Below are 24,470 nucleotides of genomic sequence, written 5' to 3' on the forward strand. Positions count from 1 at the left end.
AAAAATGGGACTTTGCTAATTTTCAAAAAAACAATTCTAGTGGACAGTTTGGGGGAATTATGTGTGAATATGATCTGTCTTTTAGATGAGATGAAATTATTCTGAAAAAGTAAGATGGAGATTGTTAACCCTTAAAAATAATAAAGCTATAGGGATTCCCTGGTGGCGCAGTGGTTGAGAGTCCGCCTGCTGATGCAGGGGATGTGGGTTCGTGCCCGGGTCTGGGAGGATCCCACATGCCGCGGAGCGCGGCTAGGCCCGTGAGCCATGGCTGCTGAGCCTGCGCATCCTGAGCCTGTGCTCCGCGGCGGGAGAGGCCACAGCAGTGAGAGGCCCGTGTACCACACACACAAAAATAAAATAAAAATAAATATATATATATATAGCTATAAAATAATATGCATACATTATCTCATAATATACATACACAAATGCATACACACAGATACATATATACATAAAAGATTCAATAGGATATATTAAGATCTTAACCATAGTAACCTCTGGGTGTTAGAAATTGATGTTTATGTTTCCTTATTTTTTGTGTGTGTTTCCTAATTTTCTACAATACCCATTACACAGGTATAATAATAAAAGGATGTTTTTTAAAAACAAGGAACTGAAAACAAATAATAGTGCAATAGCTTCACAATGGTTAAATTAATTATTATAGCTCTACATTCTCGATTATTTCATTATATTTAAAAACAGCATTTATGAGAAGTTTTAGCAGCACGATGAAAATCTTTCTATCATAATATACAGTGAAAAGAGCAAGGTGAAAAAGTTTTTATGCAGTTTGGTCTCATTATGTACATACTACAAAAGTAGATTTCAAAGTTATTGTTTCTAGATGGTAAAATGGAGTTTGCTTGTATTTTTAATTTTTTTATAATATATAATTTTATTTGGAGAAAATATATATATCATCAAAAATTCTATTAGAAGAGCTCTAGTATGTGTTTCAGAAGTTTTAGGATATTGTCTTAAGAAGTTCAAAGAAGTTATAGTTGCAAATCATGACTGTATTTAAATAAAAATAACATTTCAAAGTAAAACTATATATAGGAGGGAATTATATTATGTCTTTTGTAAGGATAGGGTAAGAATCTGTGAACTTTTTATAGGCAAAAATGGTTACAAATATTTGTACAAATTCAGCATAAAGGCAGGTTCCTAATACTGCTTTTCATTAAATCATTCATTCACTCATTCATTCAGCAGTTGCTCATAGAACATGGATTTTAGTGGTGGGTATTCAGAAATAAGAAATGTTAAGAGGAGACATAAAATTGAATTGTCTTACCTTTTGCCCCAGAATTGAAAGGTTAAATTTTCTTAGGACAGCAATACTGTATGTGATCAAAAGTCCAAAACACCTTTACTATATCTGAGTAATATTTACTGAATTTCCAGATGTTCTCCTAGCTCTTTAATTAGGTTCCCTGGTTTCTGTCTCGTTCCAGTGTTGAAGTCAGCAGCCAAATGCCACATATGGCAAAACGTTCCTCTGGAAGTAAATTGAATATTTTAAAATTTACTGTCACTTATCTTAATATTTAACTCAAGAAAACTTCTGTTTCTCAGTGTTGCTCTACAGATTTTCATGTGTCTGTTAAATTGTTGGTAATGCTACATAATTCAGCAGAAAACTAAATGGATTCTACCTCATTTAGAATGGTTTTAAGGGTAAAGTGATAGATCATTCTTTGGAGTAATTAAATACATCTAATAAGTACCATTTGATTTCTTGTTGGTTTAACCACCTTTATTTACTTCCCATATGGTAAATTCAGAAACCTATTAATATTATTATTTATTCAGAGGGCTTCTGAATATCTTTTAATGAGAAAAATCTATCTAGGAATAGTAGAACATTATGGAATCCAGTAGGTTCAGGAGGAATTTTTAATGGATCTCATTAACATTTGAGTTTTAAGTTGAGAGAATATTCCATGCTCATTTCCCAGCTACTTTAGGAATAGTATGATTATGATTATTTTTAAACCTAGAAGAAGCTATTTTGGAGTCCTTGTTAGTTCAACATTCTAGATCTATTCTCCATGTGATATTGACTTAAAATTTAAAAAGCAGATGTAGGTCAAAGGAGATTCTGCAAACACTTTCAGTGTTTTATCCTGGGGCTTTGACAACTTTAAAGCAATGGCAAGATGATGAGTCTTTTTAATATCTAACCTAAATACTCCTGGTAAATTTTAAAGTCACCTCTTTCTAAATTTTCTCTATTACAAGTGAAAATAAAAATCTAATTATTATGCTTGGTCTTTATTTCAGCAATGGTTATCTGTTTTGTCCGTAATATGTAGAGACAGAAACTTAACATTTCATGAAAGATAGACCTCATGAAGCATAGACAAGAAACTGTTAATAGGGATTTCTTCTAGGCATGGTAGTGGGAGGTAAGGAGTGAGAAAGATGGATTTGGACCTTCTACTTTATCTCTTGTACTGTTGACGTATTTTGCCATGAATATACTACAAATTTTATAGTTTAAAACAAGACAAAATTTTATTTATTTATTTATATACAAATTATAAGTTTATGTTTGGCTTTTGGCATGTTATGAGCTTAATAAATATTTAATTAAATTTCGGCATTTATTTGCATTTATTTTTATTTTTACAAGTGTGCCTACCATCTGCTAACTTGAAAGGATCTAGCATGAAAAAGTTTTTAACAATATATGAGACCTGGAATAAACAAGAACAAATACTTTAGACATTTAAAAAAGCTGTTTAAAGAATATTCTCATGTTTGTTCAACTTTGGCCCCCAGATACTGAAAGCATTTCTTTTCATAATAAACCAAAATTACTGGATATAATCTTTGCCATGTAGAATTTCATGTAATCAGTCATCTTTTCTGACCCAGTCATTAATGGTTATTCTTCTCATGTTTTACGTATTTCATTTTCAGAATCCTCAGAAAACACACTCATTTCCCTACTACTAAAAATAAACAAACATAATTTATTCCTAAGTATAGTGTATTTCCAGTTATTGGTGTTTCTTTCACAGGCTATGGTAAGTAAAGGAAGTGGAGAGATAGCTGGTAAAAGGTGACAAGAATGATGTCCTGAAACTTTGTTTTGCCAAGGTCACCTAACAGCTATACATCAGGGCTCATTTCAAGACTATTTCAGGACTAATCCCTTGAATTTATACACCATACTCTACAGATGTGGAAACTGAGGTTTGCGCCTTACCTAACACACTAATACTTGGTTCTAATAATGCCAAGATCATATGGGCTAATTTTGTTTCCTCACAACTATTGTAACTTTTACACTAAACACTTGGGATTTGTAGGGTACCAACAGAAAACCAACTGAAATTTCTTTCCGCTCTGCCCATTCAAACTAGAACTGGAGGAGATGTCTGACCCAACACTGGGAATGAGTAGGCCCCATGACTCTTCTGTTCATTATCAGATAATAAAAGGTACTCAACACACTTTAGCCTTAGATTGTTTCAGTTCAGTAATTATCAATGTATGGTAACAATCAAACTTTATTCAAAGTAAAAGTTTCTCAACTCAGATTAGCTGCATCGATAAGCCTGAAATAAAAACGAAAGGCATGGTCACCTTCCCTGTTTTCTTCAGCTTTTTGCTTTTATCCCTCTTCTGTCAGCTTGATATGGGGAGCAGGGAGGAGAGGTAAAGACGCAGGAATAGTCTTCTGTGTTGGATTCTCCTGTGAACTGACATCCCTGCTTAGGACAGATGATTAAAGTTGCCTGTTTCCCTTACAGGTGCTTATTAGGGTTCACTCACGCAGTTTCCTGAACTAAGTGAAACACCCCACAATTGGCCAATTACATGCTCCCTCATTCTTTGGGTACCAGCCTGGAGTATTCTTGCTGAAGCGTCCTCGACCAATTAGGTGTCCCTCATAGGCAGATTGTAAGACAATCCTGGGCCAGTCTTGTCTTTCTCTCCTGGCCTAAATCTGCTCTACACAATATACACCTTAGACCTGCTCATCAGGTGTGCCTTCTTTCTCCAGGTGGACTCAATTACCTTCTTATTCTTTAGATTTCTCAGACTTGAGTCAGAAGCCAGTCCACCCTGTCTCCAAAACTTCAGGAAACATATCAAGTTCTCCAAGTGTGTTCTTTCAAGCCCTTCTCATTAATCTTAAGGGGAGGGACAGGCAAGCCCTACATCACTAAGGAGGAGTGGGTGGGTTGGGGAATACATACATTGACACTCTTCTTCAAGAAACTCTCCATCTCTTTTCTCCAATGTCTTGGCCACTTTTACTGCAGCTCTTTTATATCTTTGAGTGTTGAGGAGCCATGGGTTCCCACACTGGTTTTGTTTATACCTTTGCCATCCTGCATGGGTGATCTAGACTGTGGGAGTAGTTGATCCTCATTTTCCTGGGGTCTCAGCCAAAGTAGAGACAACTATTTAGTAACAGCTTTGGGAATATAACTTTTGAAAAGCGTTAATGTAGTCTGTGAGATACTTTTTCAAATATCTCAGTCTAAAGTCTGCTTGTTTCGTACGTGCTTGTCGGAGCCAGTAATGCTAGCTGCCCTACTTAAATATAAGCTTAGACCCTGGAGATTAGCAGAAGTGATCCAAGTTGTATTGTCCTGTATTTATTTCGATTGATTATTTGTTCACTTGAATAGATAATACATAACATGATATGACATCTAAAATACATAGAAGAATATATAATGACAAGTGCATTTTCCTTGTGCTTGAATGTCCCAATCACTCTGCCTTACCAAGAGGCAAATATTTTATTTATTAGTTACTTAAAAATTAATTTGCCTAACATTTGCAGAAATCTTAAAGGTCATGTGGATAATTTATAGAAAATAATGTCCTAATTGTGCTCAGACTGATTTGACTTAGCTTTCCATGTATGTTACCTCTCAGCTGAGAAATGTTGTTTGGAACATAACTGTGCTAAATCTTGGTATTCCATCTGTAAAATGGAAATCATAATACTAAAGATCTTTCCAAGTTGTGGAGAATTAACTGAGCAAAATAGATTTAAAGGCAGTAGTACAGTTTCTGTAACAGAGTATTCACTCAATAAATATTAATTTTTTGAGTCTCAAACTCTTTGTCATGTAATATTAGCTTCCACTCCCTCCTCTCAATACTCAACACTCTGCCATGCACATCCTTTGTGTGCCTCTGTGACAATAATTACTGGAAGTTTCCTGCATATACCCAGCTCCAAAACTTTGTTGTGTAAAGTATGCTCACGGTGCCCTGTGCATATCTCTGATAATCATGCTTCCTCACTGTAGTGTAATTGAATACTGTTTATTTTTCTCCCCACCTTAGTGCTTTGTTCAACGTTTTGTCACTCCGTGCAGTGATTGCCACTTAATAAACAGAATGTATTTGTGGAATGAGTGGATGCACAAATAAAGCAACCTCGCTGAGAGCCTGTAATGTTTTGCTAGTGGGGAAATGGACAAAGGTGAAATATTTACATTGATGACATGAGTATTGTGGGGACCATGGGACTTAGCTCACCTAGTGTCACAGAGGAAACATCAAGGGGGTAGGAAGAAAAGAGTTGTTAAGGAGAAGGTAGGGGGCAAGGGGGAAGGTCATGAATGTCTGAGTATACATTTAGGAGTTTTGCTTGGACCTTAACCTTGATTTATCCTCTCCTTCAGGCATTAGAAAGAAAGTGGCTTTTCAGTTAAGAAATTGGAGGCTTGAAGCAGACCACATATGTTCCTTCATACTGTATCAGTTAGCTCCAGAAAACCTAAAGTGTCAGGGGGGAAAAGGAGCAAGAAAATGAATCATATTTCTCGATCACGTGAAAGGTCTGATGCCTTGATTAAAAGGATGGAGTCAGTACTGTGGTAGCATTTTAAGTCCGTGTTTTCACACATTCTGTTCCAAAGAAGCTGGCGATAGTATGTATTGGATTAAAAACATTATCTTAATAGCTTAAGGGAAAATATTAATAAGGCATGGGTAGCTTTCATTTTGCATACTTTAAAATTTCTGTATGTTATATTTCTGGAAATATAACAGTTCCCAAGTGATTATCTTTTATATTTCTGAAATAAAGAAATATTTTGTTCTATATATTAACTTTTTGTTATTTCTAGATCTCAGTATATTTAAAATTTTTTATTCAATTATTTTAACAGCATAATTGAGATATATCATAAAAATTCACTCATTTAACATATATTAATACAGTGTTTTTAAGTATATTCACAGGGTTATGTAACCCTCAGCACAATCTAATTTTGAATACTTTTGTCTACCCCAAAAAAACTCATACCCACTAGCAATCATTTCTCATTTCCACTTTCCCTCTCTCAGCCATAAACAATCATTAGTCTATTTTTTGTCTCTGTAAATTTGCCTATTTTGGACATGTGGTATAAATGGAATCACACAATATCTAGTCTTATGTGGCTAGCTTACTTTGTTCAGCACAGTGTTGTTAAGGTTCATCCATGTTGGCATGTATCAGTACTTCACTTATTTTTACTATTTAGTATTACTGAATAATACTCCCTTGTATGGATATGCCACATTTTATTTATCAGTTCATCCACTGATCGACATTTGGGTTGTTCTGTCTTTTGGTTATTATGAATAATATTGCTGTGAACATTTCTGTACAAGTTTTTCTGTTGGATGTGTTTTTCATTTCTCTTGTTGTATGTACCTGGGAATGGAATAGCTGGGTCATAAGTGCTTGTTAGTACTTGGTATAATCTGTCTTTTTTATTACAGCCATTCTAGTGGGTGTGAAGTGGTGTCTCATTGTGGCTTTGATTTGCATTGCCCTGAAGACTAATGCTGTTGAGAATCTTTTCAAGTGCTTATTGGTCATTTGTATATCTTCTTTTAAGAAATGTCTTTTCAAGTTCTTTGCCCATTTTTTAAATTGGGTTGTTTGTATTTTTGTTGTTCAGTTTAACTCTTACAAATTTATTTATTCTGGATACTAGATCCTTATCAGATTTATAATTTGTGAATATTTTCCCCCATTCTTTGTATAGATGTTATCATTTTCAGCACAAACGTTTTAATTTTAATGTAAATCTTTTTTTTTTTCCTTTGCTTGTGCTTTTGATTTTGTTATTTAAGAAACCATCGCCAGGATCCAAGGCCACAAAGATTTACCTCTGTGTTGTCTCCTAAGAGTTTTATAGTTCTAGCTGTACACTTACGTCTGTGATCAATTTTGAGTTAATTTTTTGTGTGTGGTGGAAGGTAGGGTTCCAACTTCATTTAAAAAAAAATTTTATTGGAGTATAATTGCTTTACAACGTTGTGTTAGTTTCTGCTTTACAACAAAGTGAATCAGTTGTACATATACATATGTTCCCATATCTCTTCGCTCTTGCGTCTCCCTCCGTCACACCCTCCCTATCCCACCCCTCTAGGTGGTCACAAAGCACATAGCTGATCTCCCTGTGCTATGCGACTGCTTCCCACTAGCCATCCATTTTACATTTGGTAATGTATATATGTCAGTGCCATTCTCTCACTTTGTCCCATCTTCCCCTTACCGTGCTGTGTCCTCAGGTCCGTTCTCTATGTCTGTGTCCCAACTTCATTATTTCTGCATCTCGATATCTAGTTGTCCTAGCACAATTTGTTGAAAATAGTGTTCTTTCTCCATGAACTGACTTAACACTCTTGTCAAAAAACAATTGACCATAAATGTAAAACTTTGTTTTTAGACACTTAGTTCTATTTCATTGGTATATACACATGTTCTATGCCAGTGTTTTGATTATTATAGTTCTGTAGTAAGTTCTAAAACCAGGAAGTGTGTCCTCCATATTGTTTTTTCTTTTCAAGAATGTTTTGGCTGTTATGAGTCCCTTCCATTTTCATATGAATTTTAAGATCAGATTGTCAACTTTTGCAAATAAACTAACAAAGCAAAAGTAGGAATTTGAAAGAGATTGCATTGAATCTGTGGATAAATTTGAGGGGTATTGCTATCTTAGTAATATTAAGTCATCTGATCTATGAACATGGGATATATTTCCATTTATTTAGATCTCATTTAATTTCTTTCCAAAATGATTTATAATTTCAGTGTACAAGTGTTACAGTTATTTTGTTTAATTTTTGCCTAAGAATTTTATTCTTTCTTGATGTGTAGGTCATTTTTATTGACCTTTTACTTAGTTTGATTGTATCTACTGATCAAAAGTTTCCCAGAATTTCTAAATGTATTATAATATGGTTTTGTACAGTTAGAAAACATATTGATGACTACAAAATAGTTTATTGCCATTTATGTGCTCCTCACTTTTGCCATCAAAAGATTTTGCCTCTTTAAAGAAAATAAAATTATGTGTTCTTTTGCCGTATAATTTTAAAATTAACAAGAAAGTTCAGTGTTGCTGTAACAATGCTACCATAATCTAAATATATCAGTGATTTTTCTTTAAAGAATTCCTAGTTGTTTCATTCCGTTGGTCTTCCAGTCTTTCTGACTGTACCTTGAAGACATCTCTTAAATTCATCCCTTTCTATTCTGTGTTCAGTACCTTAGTTATTCAATGGTTATCTTCTTGTCTGCTTTTGTTGTTGCTGTTAGCTTTTTAGTTATTTCTCCCTCCACCATCCTCTTAATATCTTGTACTCAGGAGCATTTCTTATGACCCCTATAGAAAGAATTGTTACTACTTCTGTGATTTCATAATGTATTTAAGGTACTTAGCACAGTACATTTCATAGAGAAAACTCTCAAAAATTTGCACCCATCAACATCCCTAATTATCTATTCAGATCGTTAAGTGTAGACTTTATCATATTCTATACCTTTTGTATGTTTTCTCACCATTTCTTCCCTTAGATATCCACCCTGCTTAGATTGTAAACCTTTTGATAACAACAACTAGTTATTACTCCTCACCTTTCTCTTTTTGGGGCCTGCATTGTTTAGAGGTAAGAAAACTGAGTTAAGTTTTAAGAGTAAAACTGAAAAAAAAAAATTGTCCATGATTATAAATTATTCTGTCTTGCTTTCACATCTGTCAAATAATGGATAGTATTAACCTGGTGAGAGCTTTGGTGATAAATAAAATATTACAGTTTTCTTAAGTTTGAGGTGGTCCCATTTTTGAGTTGCTTATTCCTCTTAGGGTTCCAAATATATATGTATTTTAAGAGAAGAATTGTATTTCTGGCTTTATTTAACAATTTGGTTTTATCTGTTTGCATAATGAGGGGAAGCTGGCACTTAGCTATCTAAGCTAAGTAAAAAATAAGTGCTCGATTCTCATGTACAAAAACAGAATCTGAGATGCCAATATTTAAAAATAATTTTTCATTCTGAATAACAATTATGTGCTCTACAATATTTGTATTCCTTCCAATTATTTTGTACCACATGCTTATGGTATTCATTGGATCTCTATTCCTAAATCTTGGTTTAAGGTACTAGTTTTGTACTAATATTTTACTAATAGAATATAAAAATGCAATTCAAAGTATTCATGATTTCAATTTTATACCTTTTTTCTTGCAAGACATGCAAGTGCCATTCTTTAGAAAGTTATTTTTAAGCCCATGTTTGGGCTCCACTCTTCCCTGTGCTTTCCCTTATCCTTTTAAACTGTAAAATCCATGAATATAAGAACCATGTTTTCCTTTTTTATTTTTCTCAAATGCCTAGGCCAGCATTGAGTGAATGTATTTTCAAAGTATCCCATGGTTTGTTTATCATATAATTTAAAATTGAAAATCCAAATATTTTTCAAAGGGAGGAGAATTTCTGAAAGTAGTTTTTTTCTTAGCATCTTAACATCCAAACTCTGCTTGCTCACAAGATGACTTAATCAGCACCATATCAGAGACAGCTTGCTGTGTTTACCATTGTTAGTTGGGCCAGCATATGTCCAAAACAGTTGGAATGAGAAAAACAGCATTGACTTGAAGCCAAATTAGAGAGAGGAGAAAAAAAGAGTTCTTTAGCTATTGAACAGGACCAAATGCTTTGGACTGTTAGGGTACTTCTGTAGAGGAAAAAAAAAGGACAATTCTTTTTGGAAAAATAAAAAAGAACCCAAAGCTTAGTTCATATCTAAATGCATGCACTGAAATAATTAAAATAAGTAAATTTATGTGTGATGGTAATTTTACTTGTATAAACCTTTGCAGGTAATGTTATTTTTATACATTAACCAAAAAAAGGAATTCTAAGATATTTAAATTGTGGGTAATTTTTTTTTCAGTTTTACTTTTCAACTTCAGTTGGTTTTCTTCTTCCTAATTACTGGCAATTTTCTGTTACCTTATTTAGCAATGTGGGTACCTTTGACTATCCATTACATTTCATGGGATCAGAACAATATTTCTGATTTTTGTCAAATTGAGTACTGTATTGCTCTGTAGTGGCACTTTTGAGGAAAATGTTTATTCTTATTTTCATAAGTAATAAAACAAAATGTAAATACTGTGTTCAGTATATACCTCACTGAGAAACAACTCTTGTAGAAAAATAAATATGTTTTTTGAAATAAATAATGGAAAGTGTGTTTTGCTGTTTATAATGGAAGGCTTGAGAAGTTTCCACACACCACAATCAGGGAATAGAATAATTTTGACCATAATTGAGTTTTATATCTCAGGCAAAGCATGCCCTAGGATAATTTTTAATTAGATAAAGCTTTTCTAAAGGAGTTCCTGCTTTCCATTCTCTGTCATTTTCTTCTATTTGGTAGGCATCCCTCTTTCCTCCTAGGACCCCTGGCTTTCTCTATGGTCAGACCCTGCCCTGCTGGTTGCTGATTTACCCAAAGAAGTCAATGAAGGCAACAGGAATTGCCTATCTCATGAGACAGACTTTCTGATAGAGACTAATATATATTCTATATATTTGAAGGTTGGGAAAGAATAGCCTTGGCACTAAAACAAGCCTTGAGATCATTACTTCAGCCTCTTAGTTTTTATTTGTCTTAAGGCATGAAGAACCCAAGGCCCATAGAAGTGGAGTGATGAAGATTAGAACCAAGGACTCAGTTTTCTTTCTGCCATTTTCTGCTTCTCTCCTTTGGCAAGATCTTCGGTATTAGCCAGTGATTGAAAGAAGATGGACTGATAGATCGATTCATTTATCTGTTCTCTAAAACAACTGTGTCCCATGATTGTGAGAATCAAGTAACACCAAGGCTTGGTTTTAACAATTTGATGTTACTGATGAGTTTGGTGAAAGCATTTTCAGAGCAGCAGAGAAGGTGGGATCTAGGTTTGCACCCTGGGACCTGGAGGTGAGAGTAGACAGAGGAGGGGTGCACCTTGTGTTGAGAATCAGAATCATTAAGGCCCTGAGGCTTGGTTATCAGGTCATGTGTGTCAGGCCTGGCTTCCTCTTTGCTGAAGATGAGTTTTTCTTAGGAGGTGCCTTAGTCATTTATGCAAATGGACATCTGTTGTGCCAGCCCCACCTGCTCTCCAGACATGCCCAGAAATTTCTGAACCTTGACTTTGACTAAATCCTGCATCCTGCCAAATTTACCTTGAGAGGAATAAACCCAACTGAATGACTTACATAAATCTTAGAGAAGCATGCCTAACGTGGCAGGTTGAATTTCCTCACTGACCTAAAGAATCACATGGGATTCTGTCTCCTTATCTCTCCCTCTACCCCAGCAGGGAGAGGAAACCTGAATAACCACTATAAAAGTGGCTATTCTCTTAGGATAAAGAAAATTTTCATGTGTTTTTGTTCTCTTTTGTTTCTTTTTGTTTAACCAAGGTAATATTTACTTTTTTTTTAATTTGAAGGATTATAGATACCAAACTGCTGAGTTAAAGCATTTAAAAAAAAACTAGAACTTAAAATTTTGTGTAATAAATGAGTTCTCAAGTTGCTGAATCTCAGCTCATCTGATCTAAGTTATATTACGAATTCTGTGGAAAATAAAATGAAACCATTGGATTCAGAATGGTTGTGGTCAACTGTGATTAGCAATATATTTCCTATAATCTTGGGTTACATTAATTTAAAATTACATTAATATCTGGAAGGACATTAGGGTAACTGTTTTTTTCCATAAGTTTTTTTTTTTTCTTACAATGCCTAACTAGTAGGTCTGTTTTGTTTGAGGCACCACATTTCTTTAGTGGTTTGGCTGCAGATCTATCACTAGGATATAATAGCCAACCTTGTAGTAGGTATTATTGTAGCTTTGAGGTACATGTGCTGTTTCTTTAAAACCTCAAGGTTTTAAAATATTCAGTACAAACAAAATCAACCCACACATTATTAACAAAAATTTTAACATCAAATAAACACAATATCCTGTAATTTCCAAACATTCCTTTCCTAAACTCATTCAAATGTTCACATGTTGATTTCTGTAAGATGTACTGGCCGTGTGTGTGTGTGTGTGTGTGTGTGTGTGTGTGTGTGTGTGTAGTATGAGGAATCATATATCAACTGCTACACAGATGGGAGCAGTCTGTGTCCTTTTCTTTTTAGTAAAAGAAATTTCAGATGAACAAATATTTGTTCTAGATCTAGCTTCTAACATGCAGTCTGTTATCTTTGCCTCATAGAAAAGAGATAAGTTAGAAGGAGAAGCCACCTGAGTCTTTAATATGGAGTATGATACAGTGACTTTCATTTAGTGTTATTCGAAATTAATATTTACCATGATTTTAAGTAAGCAAGATAAAAAAGTAGCACTTAAAAAATGTTGTGTATGTGACCTTGGAAGTTTTCACTCTAGTCTGTCTGTTGCTCATTATCATCACCTGTAAAATGGGAATAATGATTGCTATATTAAATGAAAAAACCCCATGCAAAAATTATAGCTAGTGCTCAGCATACATTCCTCACTTTAAAATGTCATCGTTCTTACTTATATTTTTGTTTTCTAGTTAACTGCTTAATGCGAAGAGCAAGCAACAAAGCCTAAAACTAATATATTAGTCCAATAAAAATACTTAGAGCTACTTTTACATGGAATTTTCCTTGTCAGCATAATCTGCTTCCTAATTATGTTTTATTTTAGATGAAATAAACTATGGTAATTTTTAACCTTCTACATTATACCAGTAGGGTAGAGAGTAGAGAGGTAGCTTAGGTATTGGATTGTCAATGAGAGGTATCACTGTATGAAAATAAGAAGTAGATGTAGATTCTCTGCCACAAGGTTTGGCAGACTTTTTCAGTCAGGGCAGATAGTAACTATTTTAGGCTTTGCAGCCTGTACTGCCTCTGTCACACTCAACTCTGCTTTTGTGGTGTGAAAGCAGCCATAGACAATATTTAAGTGAATGGATGTGACTGTGTTCCAATAAAACTTTATTTGTGAGCACTGAAATTTGAATTTCACGTAATTTTCACATGTCACGAAAGGTTTTTCTCTTTACTTTTTCACCATTTAAGAATGTGAAAATCATTCATATGTAGCAGGCAGTAAAAAAAACAGGAGGCAGGCTGGAATTGGCCCGTGAGCCATAGTTTGCTTACCCCGCTCTACACAGTTATGTTCATTTTTAATGCTTTAATTTATTTCTTATACTTTTGTTTGTACAAATTGTATATACCACTTCAAATTGTAGACTGATTATCTCAAAGCTGTGCTTAAAATATTGAGAAGCATTCTGTAATACTGACAGTTCTCTGAATACCTCCTATTTCTATAAACACATACTATGAGTTCTACCAGGAATAGAAATTTTAATGACAGTCTAATTAAACAGAAGAGAAAAATTATTACATTTTCTTACTCAAATTATGAGTATCTTTTTTTTTTTTTTTTTTTTTTTTTTTTGCGGTACGCGGGCCTCTCACTGTTGTGGCTTCTCCCATTGAGGAGCACAGGCTCCGGACGCGCAGGCTCAGCGGCCATGGCTCACGGGCCCAGCCGCTCCATGGCATGTGGGATCCTCCCGGACCGGGGCACGAACCCATGTCCCCTGCATCGGCAGGCGGACTCTCAACCACTGCACCACCAGGGAAGCCCCCAAATTATGAGTATCTTTAAGGCACATATACTGTCACATTAAAGATTTCTCTTTATATATTAAAAAAAATTAGATTCTTCTGATAATTTTAGGCTCTTCTTTTAGGTAGACCCTTTCACTTACCTAACAAATTGTGCCTTAATGGCTAGTGATCATCTTTTATAATGCACAAGGAATCATGAACCAAAAAAAAACTCTGAAATAAGAAAAAGATAAACCACCACAGTCTATCCTGTCATATCTTTTCTCATACTGTCAAAAAACAGCTGCCTCTTCCTTTTTGTTACTGCTTTCTTTCTTCAATTAAAAAAGTAATCTAGGGCTTCCCTGGTGGCGCAGTGGTTGAGAGTCCGTTTGCCGATGCAGGGGATACGGGCTCCTGCCCCGGTCCCGGAGGATCCCACATGCCGCGGAGCGGCTGGGCTCGTGAGCCATGGTCACTGAGCCTGCACCTCCGGAGCCTGTGCTCCGCGACCGGAGAGGCCACAACAGTGAGAGCCTGCGTACCAAAAAAAAAAAAGTTATCTAAAAATTTATGAACAATACATTCAAGTCTCATTAACAGTTTACATTTAATATGATTCAGTAACAATCCAGTGTGATTTAGTTAATCAAGTACTACTAATAACTTCATTATTAGGCAGTCTTTACCTGTGAGTTAGTGGATTTCAGATTAGAGAGTAAGATGAATTTTTAAAAATTGTATAGACTCAACAGAAATTTCTCTAGCTAAAAGGGTGAAATACTAAATTTGCAATTCCTAAATACAGAATTGTTTCTAAAGAGAGCATTGAAACACCTGAAAATTCACCAATGTGTTAAAATATGCAGAAATGTGTTCTATTACACATTTCTCTCTGGTATATATTGGCTGTTACAAGCAAATGCTTTCCTTTTACCTCTAAAAAATATGTAATATTATTTTAACAGAAAACTTTTCATTCTCATTTACATCAAGGCAAACTTCAAGGTGAACTGTGTAGAAATTAAATTGGATACCTGTTTTGTAGAAGTCAAGAAGAATAATAGTGGAGTGGCCAAGACCATAGACTGTGCAGCTGGTTGGTGTATTTTCTAATTCCTGTTGCACCACTAAGTAGCTGCATGACCTTGGCCAATTTCCTCTGTGGCCTACATTTTCCTCATTGGTGAAATGAGGCTCATAATTGTGTCTACCCCGTGGGTTACCAGATAGCACAACCTTATAGTATTGTAAAGAAGGATAAATGAGTTAACATTTCTTTTAAAGCATTTAGAACGGTGTGTGGCACATAGTAAGTGCTATTTTGGTGTTGGCTCCATAATTTAAATTAAAGCAAAACAACTCTCCAGACCAACCAACAATAAGGTATTAGTCTTTGTTCTTACCCAAGTTTAGAAAGCTAAATTTGGAATCAGCATAGGGAAGTCACATTTCATTAAAATGCTCAAGGCCTGAAAACTTCGCATAATTCCAAGCTTGCATAATTATTTTAAAACTCATATCCGAAGAACTTCTGACAAAGGATAGTGGGTATTTCTACTTATGAACAAGAGTGGTGCCACCATGTGGCAATAACATAAACACGGGTGCCAATGCATTTATCTGGCTATGTTTGAAATTATGCAATTTTAGATGATTTTTTTCTTTTTTGGCTGCATTGGGTCTTTGTTGCTGCACCTGGGCATTCTCTAGTTGCAGCGAGAGGGGGCTATTCTTCACTGCGGTATGTGGGCTTCTCATTGTGGTGGCTTCTCTTGTTGTGGAGCACGGGCTCCAGGCGCAGGCTCAGTAGTTGTGGCTCGTGGGCTCTACAGCACAGGCCCAGTAGTTGTGGCACACAGGCCTATTTGCTCCGTGGCATGTGGGATCCTCCTGGACCAGGGCTCGAACCCGTGTCCCCTGCATTGGCAGGTGGATTCTTAACCACTGCGCTACCAGTGAAGTCCCGAATTTTTATTTTTTAACATTAACTTTCACCCCCAAATTGTATGTACAAAGTGAAACTTTCTTATTTCCAAATCATATATTCCAAATTCTCATAATTCCATGAAACAGTAATGCATTTTTCTTTGAAAGAGGACTAATGTAATTTGCCTCTGATTTGAATTTAGCAAATAAAAAAATGATGCCGTTAGAACAGTGTTTCTCAGTTGAAGTCCATGGAGTCTGGATTCCCAGGGGAACAGACCAGGGAGGAAGTGAGTGGGCGGGACATTGGCTCCTACTTAACAGTTGCACTCGTGCTTGTTTTATAAGTTGGGACTATTCATAAGTTTTTATTTGAAGAAAGTGTCCAGCTGTTTAAAGAAATGTTTTTGCTTTTTAAAAGCGAGTGCAATCCTATATTAGAATGTTTTAGTGGGACTTTAAGACTTTTGTTTTGTAATAAAGATTTCCTCAGAACTTAGAAAACAACTGAGATCTGGAGAAGGGGAAAAAAAAAAAAAAAAAAAAAAAAGGTTGGAGTCCAAGTCCCATTATGCAAGACTGAAGATTAGAGAGTAGAAAAGGAAAAGACATGGTTTAAATCGAAGAGGAAAATGAGAGAAGCATCATGTATGGCATTTCTGCTCTTTTTCTTTCATTCCTTCCTGCAACTTTTAATATATGTTCTTGTCTTAAATATACTAAGCATTGAAGCTTTCAGAAAGTATTGGAATATTTTTTAGGTTAAAGGCAATTGTTTCTTGCTGGCAGTACACAAAACCAATAAAAGCTCTTCTTTTCTCTCAAAGCAGAATACAGTTACATACTTCTGCACACAAGGGTTCCTGACAGAGGAGTGGGAACATATTCCTTGAAAAAAGTCTGTTTGCCAAATAAATGTAATTTGTTAAAAAAAAGTGTTATTAGAGTGGGGTATCTGCTGAGAGAATCATTTATTCAACCAATTTTTATTAAACTTATATTACATGTCAGGTGATGAACTAAGTTCTGGAGTCAGAGGGGAATCCCCTGCCTCACATATTAAGTTTTCATAATGCGAAGGAAGTTGTGTTAGCCATTTGCAAATAGTGATAATTTAGTACTTGTCTGTAACCTAGAAAAAAATATAAGTTATAGAGAAAAATATGGAGGAGAGAGTTTGTCCCACCTTCGTCATAGTTCTTACAGAAGTCAGTTTGCTGTACATCCCAGATGATGAGTGGTATACATGGCTGAATAAGTGACACTTTTTAGATCAACACCTGTATTCCCTACTTCACAGCACTACCATTTATCATCTACTGAATGTTTCATTTACAGGTATCATTATATTTGATTAAATTTTTGTCTCAAATTACAAAATGATATGGATTAGGTTCTTAGCTCCTATTACCTTGAAGTCACATAAATTGGTTTGATTTTGTTCCCATACTGCAGGAAGCTCTATGAACCTTCTACTTGGTTCTCAAATAGTAGAGAACTAGCAAACACTGAGATACTTTAGAACTAAGTGGGTATTACAAATGAGTTGGCAGTTCATATTGGTGTTATGGTTTGTTATGACTGCTTAATTCAAAAGCATATTTGCAGAGAGGGAATTTGAATTAAGTAAATCAAAATAGTAAGGCTTTGATTAAAAAGTTAGCTTTCTTTAGCTTAAATGTTGATATTTCAAGGCCTACTGATATTTTAGTCATTTGTGGTTATTTTTGTTTCCTGTTCAGACCCCTGGGAAATAAGAGAATAGTAAATAAAAGCTCAGATTCCTTCTTGCATTTATTTTCTTTTCATTTATGCCATGTATTAGTGCACCTTAAAGAAACTGTAAACATGTGTAACTTGAACAGAATCATTATCAGGGAGAATTGTATTTCTGGACTAATCAATTTAAGTAATTCTTGTTCTAGAAATTATTTTTTGAAGTTTGATTAATTTATTCTTTATTTCATTATGATATAAATATTAACAGTGGAAAATAAGCTAAGAATATTTATTTGTATTCTAAAGTGAAATTTGGGCAACATTGTCATCAAACTGAGGTTGTATTGCTTGTTTTTGCATTTCCCATTTTTGATGTTAGCCACATTCAAATTGAGTAATTTACTTTTTCAGAAAAAAATATGCCTTCCAAGTCTGCAATGATTCTACACATTTCAATGAAGAGCCTTCAATAAAAGGCACTTCAATATTTTTTACAAAATCAGTTATTGGATATTTTAGAGAAAATATTAAATAACCTTAAGACGATTTATTCTTTTCTATTAACATTTAGTAATTCTTCATTTTTCAAATTGGAGATTTGAAAGAAAATTTTAACTTCTAGTTTATCGGTTCTGTTCTAATTTTCTCATAACATGGGGTAATCATTAATGAATTAGGCCTTACTATTTAGATAACTCAGGATTGTGGCTTATTCTTGGTGATCTCTACTGAGGCAAACAGCATGATGGGTAAGTTTTATTTTACTCAGCGCTCCCTGACTGCACTTTGGTGGCTGTCACCTGTCAGCACACTGAGTTTTAGGAGATAACTTGGGGTCTGGGAAATGTGAAATGACATCTTAGGTGGAAAAATTTTTGAGATTGCTTTTTTCAAATACTTAACCACTTTTGCCAGAAACTCATTCACTTATCAATAAACACTCAATGTTTACCTGGATTCAGACAGTCAAAAGGAACTAATAAGTAATTGTTTTAGGATTTTAATTGGATCTGTACATACGAGTTTCTAATTTTATTACCATATGATTCATCGCTCTCACTCATTCATTTATTCCTTCATTCATTTCAGGTATGCACTGAGGCATTACTATGATTTTATGCTGTGCCAGGCACTGAAAATGTGGTCCTTCTTCTCAAGGAGCTTAGAATAATGGTGAAGGGAGTCAATTAAACAAATATTATGAAAACAAATTGAAAAATTTAATGAGAAAATACAATAAGGTACAGAAAGACATCCTACATCAAATCATTTTTAACTAAGATAAGTAAGAATTAGTATAGAAAAATGGGTGGGATTGGAATTTAGAAAGAGAGAAAGTATATGAAAAATCTCTGAGATTTCGGAGAGCATGGTGTGTTTACGGACTGAAAGAAGATTGGTGTGATTCAAATGAAGGGAGGAGAGTAGGGGGTGTTGAAGCTGAAAACACGGACAGAAAGCACATCATAGAGGGATAGGCCATCATGTTAAAGATTGGGGGTCCCACTGATGGGTGTTACCCAGGAAAGTGACAGAGGGCTGGTTTAGTAAAATAGGCAGTGGTAGTGGAGAGAGCTTGATGAATTCAAAAAATATTTAAGAGTAGAAAAGATTGTTTATGTTGATTGGGTATGGATAATGAAGGGAAAGAGGAGTCAAATATCACTTTCATGTTCTCCTCTGGCTGCACAAACTGAGACCAGAGATACTGGAGAAAGAGCAGAGTAAGACAGGTAAATGAAGAGTACCAATACTAGTTAGTTATACATATCGGTGGCAAGTTTAGAATAGATGTTTAGGCTGGAGACAGAATTGTGACCACAGAGGAAGCAAATAAAGTCCTGGGAATGGAAAAATATCACCATTAAGAGTCCTGGAGGGAAAATAGAAGAGGGCCCAGGTGGGATTCTAGAGCACCAACATCATTGCCCTTGATGCATCATGTTTTCTACATCGGTTTATGGCTTGCTGTGCATTAACACTTGAGTTCCTTGAAGGCAGTTCCTTCTCTTGTTGACTAAAAACTGTCTTGGTAATTAATATGGCTTTACAAATATTTGCTGAATAAAGGTGTAAATGAAAAGTGCTATGTCAACCTATGATACTTTAAAAACAGTGATTTCAATGTTATTTTAGATACACACAGCCCTAAACAGTCTAATAGTTTCTTTAGATAGTATTAATTATATTATACTTAGGAATTCATGCTGCAATGTAGTTATTGAGGCAAAGAGCTAGAGGAACAAAATACAAACAGTCTACAGGCATGGGCCAGCCCTCAGTTAGCTTTATGCTGTGATATAACAAATAAGATATAATGGATAAAAGTATAAATAAAATTACAAAACTGGATTTCTTTTGTTCCAAATCAGTGTTAAAAGAAAGCAGGTGAGAGATGGTAGCAGGATTTCAGAAAAGGAAATATCAAGGTGGTTTAAATGAATGTAAATCAATTTCATGGAGTTGAAGGAAGAAAAACCTTTAAGTTCTGTTTCTTTCCCAAAGCCCATGGATTCTACCTGAAGGACTCTTTCTGGTGATCAACGTAACCAATGATGAGGAAGTGGCAGTGAAGCTAGAATCACAAAAGCTAGGTATCCCCCGTTGCTGTACCAGAGAAAACTTTAAGATTCTTCATGGTGGGATTGACATCCCACACATAAAGTTATATCAATAGGACAAAGACTGTAAGTGATACTTATGGATCTTCTTCCATCCATTCTCCAAGACCTCTCCAGTTTCTGTTCAAGAAGGCTCACAGTGAAAACTGTACTAGCGCTAGCTGACCAGATGATCAGTAGAATTGCGTATGTGCATATGAAGAGTTTAAGACACAGTAAACCAGATAACTTCCTAATTGGTAGTGGGTGTCACTGTTTTTATTCCATATTGATTTTGGTTTGGCCAGGAAGTACAGAAATGACAGGACAAGGCAGTACAAACTATACAGAACGGGTAATAATCTCTCTGACACTACCTGTCAAACCAGCACAAGTGAACATCTTCGTATTGAGCAGAGTTTCATAGATGACATGGTATCATTAGGATACCTGTACACATATGTTAATAGAACCAGCTTGTCCTGGCGAAGCCTGCAAAAAATAAAACAAGTAGGAAAAGATTAGTGAAAGATGTCTATTCCTGATGAAGTTTCATATAAATTTCTGCAGAGTTTCCCATGTACTTAAACTATTATTAAAGGCTATACTTTGAAAATGTCTGGATTACATGTATCCAAGACAGATATTCCACATTCTTTTTTTTCTTTAATTAATTTTTATTGAAGTATAGTTGCTTTACAATTTTGTGTTAGTTTCTGTTGTACAGCAAAGTGAATCAGCTATACATATACATATATCCCCTCTTTTTGGATTTCCTTCCCATTTAAGTCACCACAGAGCACTGAGTAGAGTTCCCTGAGCTATACAGTAGGTTCTCATTAGTTATCTATTTTATACATAGTATCAACAGTATATATATGTCAATCGCTTTCTCCCAATTCATCCCACCACCACCCCTTTCTTCCCATTGGTGTCCATATGTTTGTTCTCTATGTGTGTGTCTCTATTTCTGTTGTGCAGATAAGATCATCTATACCATCTTTATAGATTCCACATACATGTGTAAATATACGATATTTGTTTTTCTCTTTTTGACTTAACTTCACTCTGTATGACAGGCTCTAGGTCCATCCACGTCTCTACGAATGATCCAATTCTGTTCCTTTTTATGGCTGAGTAATATTCCATTGTATATATGTACCACATCTTCTGTATCCATTCCTCTGTTGATGGACACTTAGGTTGCTTCCATGTCCTGGCTATTGTAAATAGTGCTGCAGTGAACATTGGGGTGCATATATCTTTTTGAATTATAGTTTTCTCAGGGTATATGCCCAGTAGTGGGATTGCTGGGTCACATGGTAGTTCTATTTTCAGGTTTTTAAGGAAAAATAACTCCTCCATACTGTTCTCCGTATCCACATTCTTTTCTGAACCCTGAACTAATGACAGGCCCACATATTTGACAGGATGATGTTAAAGCACAAAACAGCACAACAGGCAGCCTTTTCCCATGGGCGGAGTCTGCAGGCCCAAAGATTTCTGTGCAGGAAAGGAGGAACAAAAGAAGCTGAGCAGATGATCAGAGCAACATTTGTTTCTCCCAGATCTGGAAATTGTTATTCATACGTCCACCTGCCAGTGGTTGTGGTCAACCATTTCTTGGTGTAAGAACTTATTTTCCATATAAACTGGCTCTGGGCAGCACTGGTGATGCTGTATCCTTAATATTATTGTAGCTGCTGTAATTGTGAATATTAACTGAGATAGTTAAACATGGTTCCATTTTTTGTCACATTTTTTCAAGTTTCAACTTGTAACTGAATTGACACATACAAATTGGTGGCGAGATTGTGCCTGTGCCTTTTTTCTGTGTGTGAAAGCCTGTGCTTTACACTGCACTGCTTCGGGATCTCATTCAGAGGAACAGCGTGCAGAGTCTTCAACCATTGTTGTGATAGTTGTAAATGGTCAAAATTTGCATTCTTAGAATTTTTCCATCCATGAGGTTTGCAAGTTATTCACTGAAAACATTCTTAAAATGGATGGCATCTTGTTTGTAACCCAGCTGATAAAGAAGCAACCAAAGATTCCTGTTTCTGAACATATGAAAATTCTCCCTACATACCTGTGCTATAAATAATAGCATCTAAAGAGAAAAATTAAGAAACATGCCGTGACTACTTAGGGTATCCTTAGTACTTTGATTTAACTCCTTAATGGTCTTGGTATTTAAAAAACCGTATTTATCAAAGAAATTTAGTTACAGCTGAACAGGTGTATATGTTGCTGAAATAAATGTAGTTATCATAAGCATCTATATGAGCTGAGATTTTTATTTTGAAATGGGAGCTTTTTTGTTTCCATGTTTCTTAAAGTAAAAACTATTTCTAAAAAATTGCATGAGTTGTTAAGTCCTAAGTAGAGGAGGGAATAGCTATCAAAGAGTAAGTAAGAAAAGACACTGAGGAAAGAATGAGCAGAACTTTGTAAAGTGATAAGACTAAATATATGTGGAAATGTTCTGACTGGGTATTTGCTATTATAATAACAATAAACATATAATATACATATATATGTCACATGTATTTGAAACCTCAGACAAATAGGGTGAATCCAAATAAAGTTATGAGATCTGTTAAGAAAACAGGATTTGTTTATAAGTAATGCTAATGCTACTGTTATCATCAACTTCCTTCTAACTTATGTATCACTGGCCACCTGTTCTAAGTAATTTGCATGTTCCTAGACAAGAAATGTTGTGAACAGTGATGATTCCATTTCCTCACTGTTAAAATTGGTTGTTAATTTTTCCTTGTTAGTTGATTATTTCTAATTATGATAATACAGCAGCTGTGGACAATGCCCTTTCTTTCACATTCTGTGATGTGTAAGTGACTGTAACTTGTTGAAACTCAGCCCTGGTATTGTGTTACTATTATTGCTCCTGGGGAGGCTTATTAGCCTGTCACAGAAGATGGAAGAAAAATCCGTCATTCTTTTTGGAATACGATGAGCCTTTGTCACCCACAATGCAATTAATTTTAAAAATAGAAAGAATGGCTGTGATATGATTATGATTAACCAGAGATGAGCTATTGTCCAAGTAACAGGAACTAATCCAGCAGGCCAGAGATGACCTACACAGAACCATCAGTTTGCTGATTGCCATTTCTCTCTGAGTTTGATGAAATATTCATGCCTTCGCTCTCCTCTCTGCAAGCACTATTGATTTCTTGTGTAAACGCTGCTATATTTAGTCTAGACAAATGGAATGTGGATTGCTGCTGAATAAATTGGATGAAAGACTGGGATCTTGCCTGCCTCTTTCTCTCAGTCTTGGGCAATTATTTATAATCAAGAGCAGTTTTTGTAAGTTGAGGGTGATTTTTCACAATTTAGTGATTAGTCTCTGAACAAAGGCAAGCAGTTAGACACAATCATTTCTGTTGGGATAGCAGGTTAAGAAGTCACATTACCCTTTGAGGCTTACACTAGCTGTTTTGGAGAGTTCTGGGGCTCTTTTTTCCTTATCTCTTTTGGGTTTTGTATTTTTTTGGGGGGGGCAGGGGAGTTGACGGTTATAGTTTATGGATAATAAGAATGCCAGCAGCAAGAGACCCCAGGATCTTTTGAAATTTTACGTTTTGCCTTTATAGAGTTAAATTTGTTTATTGAGATGTCCATGTAAAAATTGAGGCTTTAGTTTGTACTTTTTTTTTTTTTTTTTTTTTTTTTTTTTTTTTTTTTTTGCGGTATGCGGGCCTCTCACTGTTGTGGCCTCTCCCGTTGCGGAGCACAGGCTCCGGACGCGCAGGCTCAGCGGCCATGGCTCACGGGCTCAGTTGCTCCGCGGCATGTGGGATCTTCCCGGACCAGGGCACGAACCCGTGTCTCCTGCATCGGCAGGCGGATTCTCAACCACTGCGCCACCAGGGAAGCCCTAGTTTGTACTTTTTAATGTAAAAGTGAAATATATGCTTAACAGCCTTTGCTTTTGGTTAGAATAACGCCAACTCTATAAATTAATGCTCAAAATCTCATGTTACTCCAGAGCCTTAATTGAAAGTTCTACTTTGGACCTTCTGACCAAGAGATCTTACAGGCCATCTTCCTCACTGAGTTCCAAACTTGTCATAATTATTATTTTTCCTTTTGTAAATATCATGTTTTAGAAGACATTATCCCCCAAACTATGGTTTATTAATAAATTGTTTTCCCATTTTCATTAAACTGACATATACAGCACTATCAGTGCAAGCTCTTCTGATCTATACATTGAAAAATCACGAGTGTCAACGACCAAGATTGATACCAATTCCCCCACTCCA

The 24,470-nt window shown here is 35.4% G+C and overlaps 1 protein-coding gene and 1 pseudogene across 33 annotated transcripts in view; both read left to right on the top strand.

Moving 5' to 3' along the window:
* HDAC9 (histone deacetylase 9) overlaps window positions 1-24,470 on the top strand; it is a 1,021,922-nt gene that overhangs the window by 504,908 nt on the left and 492,544 nt on the right. The window lies entirely within an intron of this gene.
* Window positions 19,896-20,703, top strand: LOC131762916 (casein kinase I pseudogene; annotated as a pseudogene).

Source organism: Kogia breviceps, chromosome 9 (assembly GCF_026419965.1).
Source record: "Kogia breviceps isolate mKogBre1 chromosome 9, mKogBre1 haplotype 1, whole genome shotgun sequence".
NCBI classification, from domain to species: Eukaryota; Metazoa; Chordata; class Mammalia; order Artiodactyla; family Physeteridae; genus Kogia; species Kogia breviceps.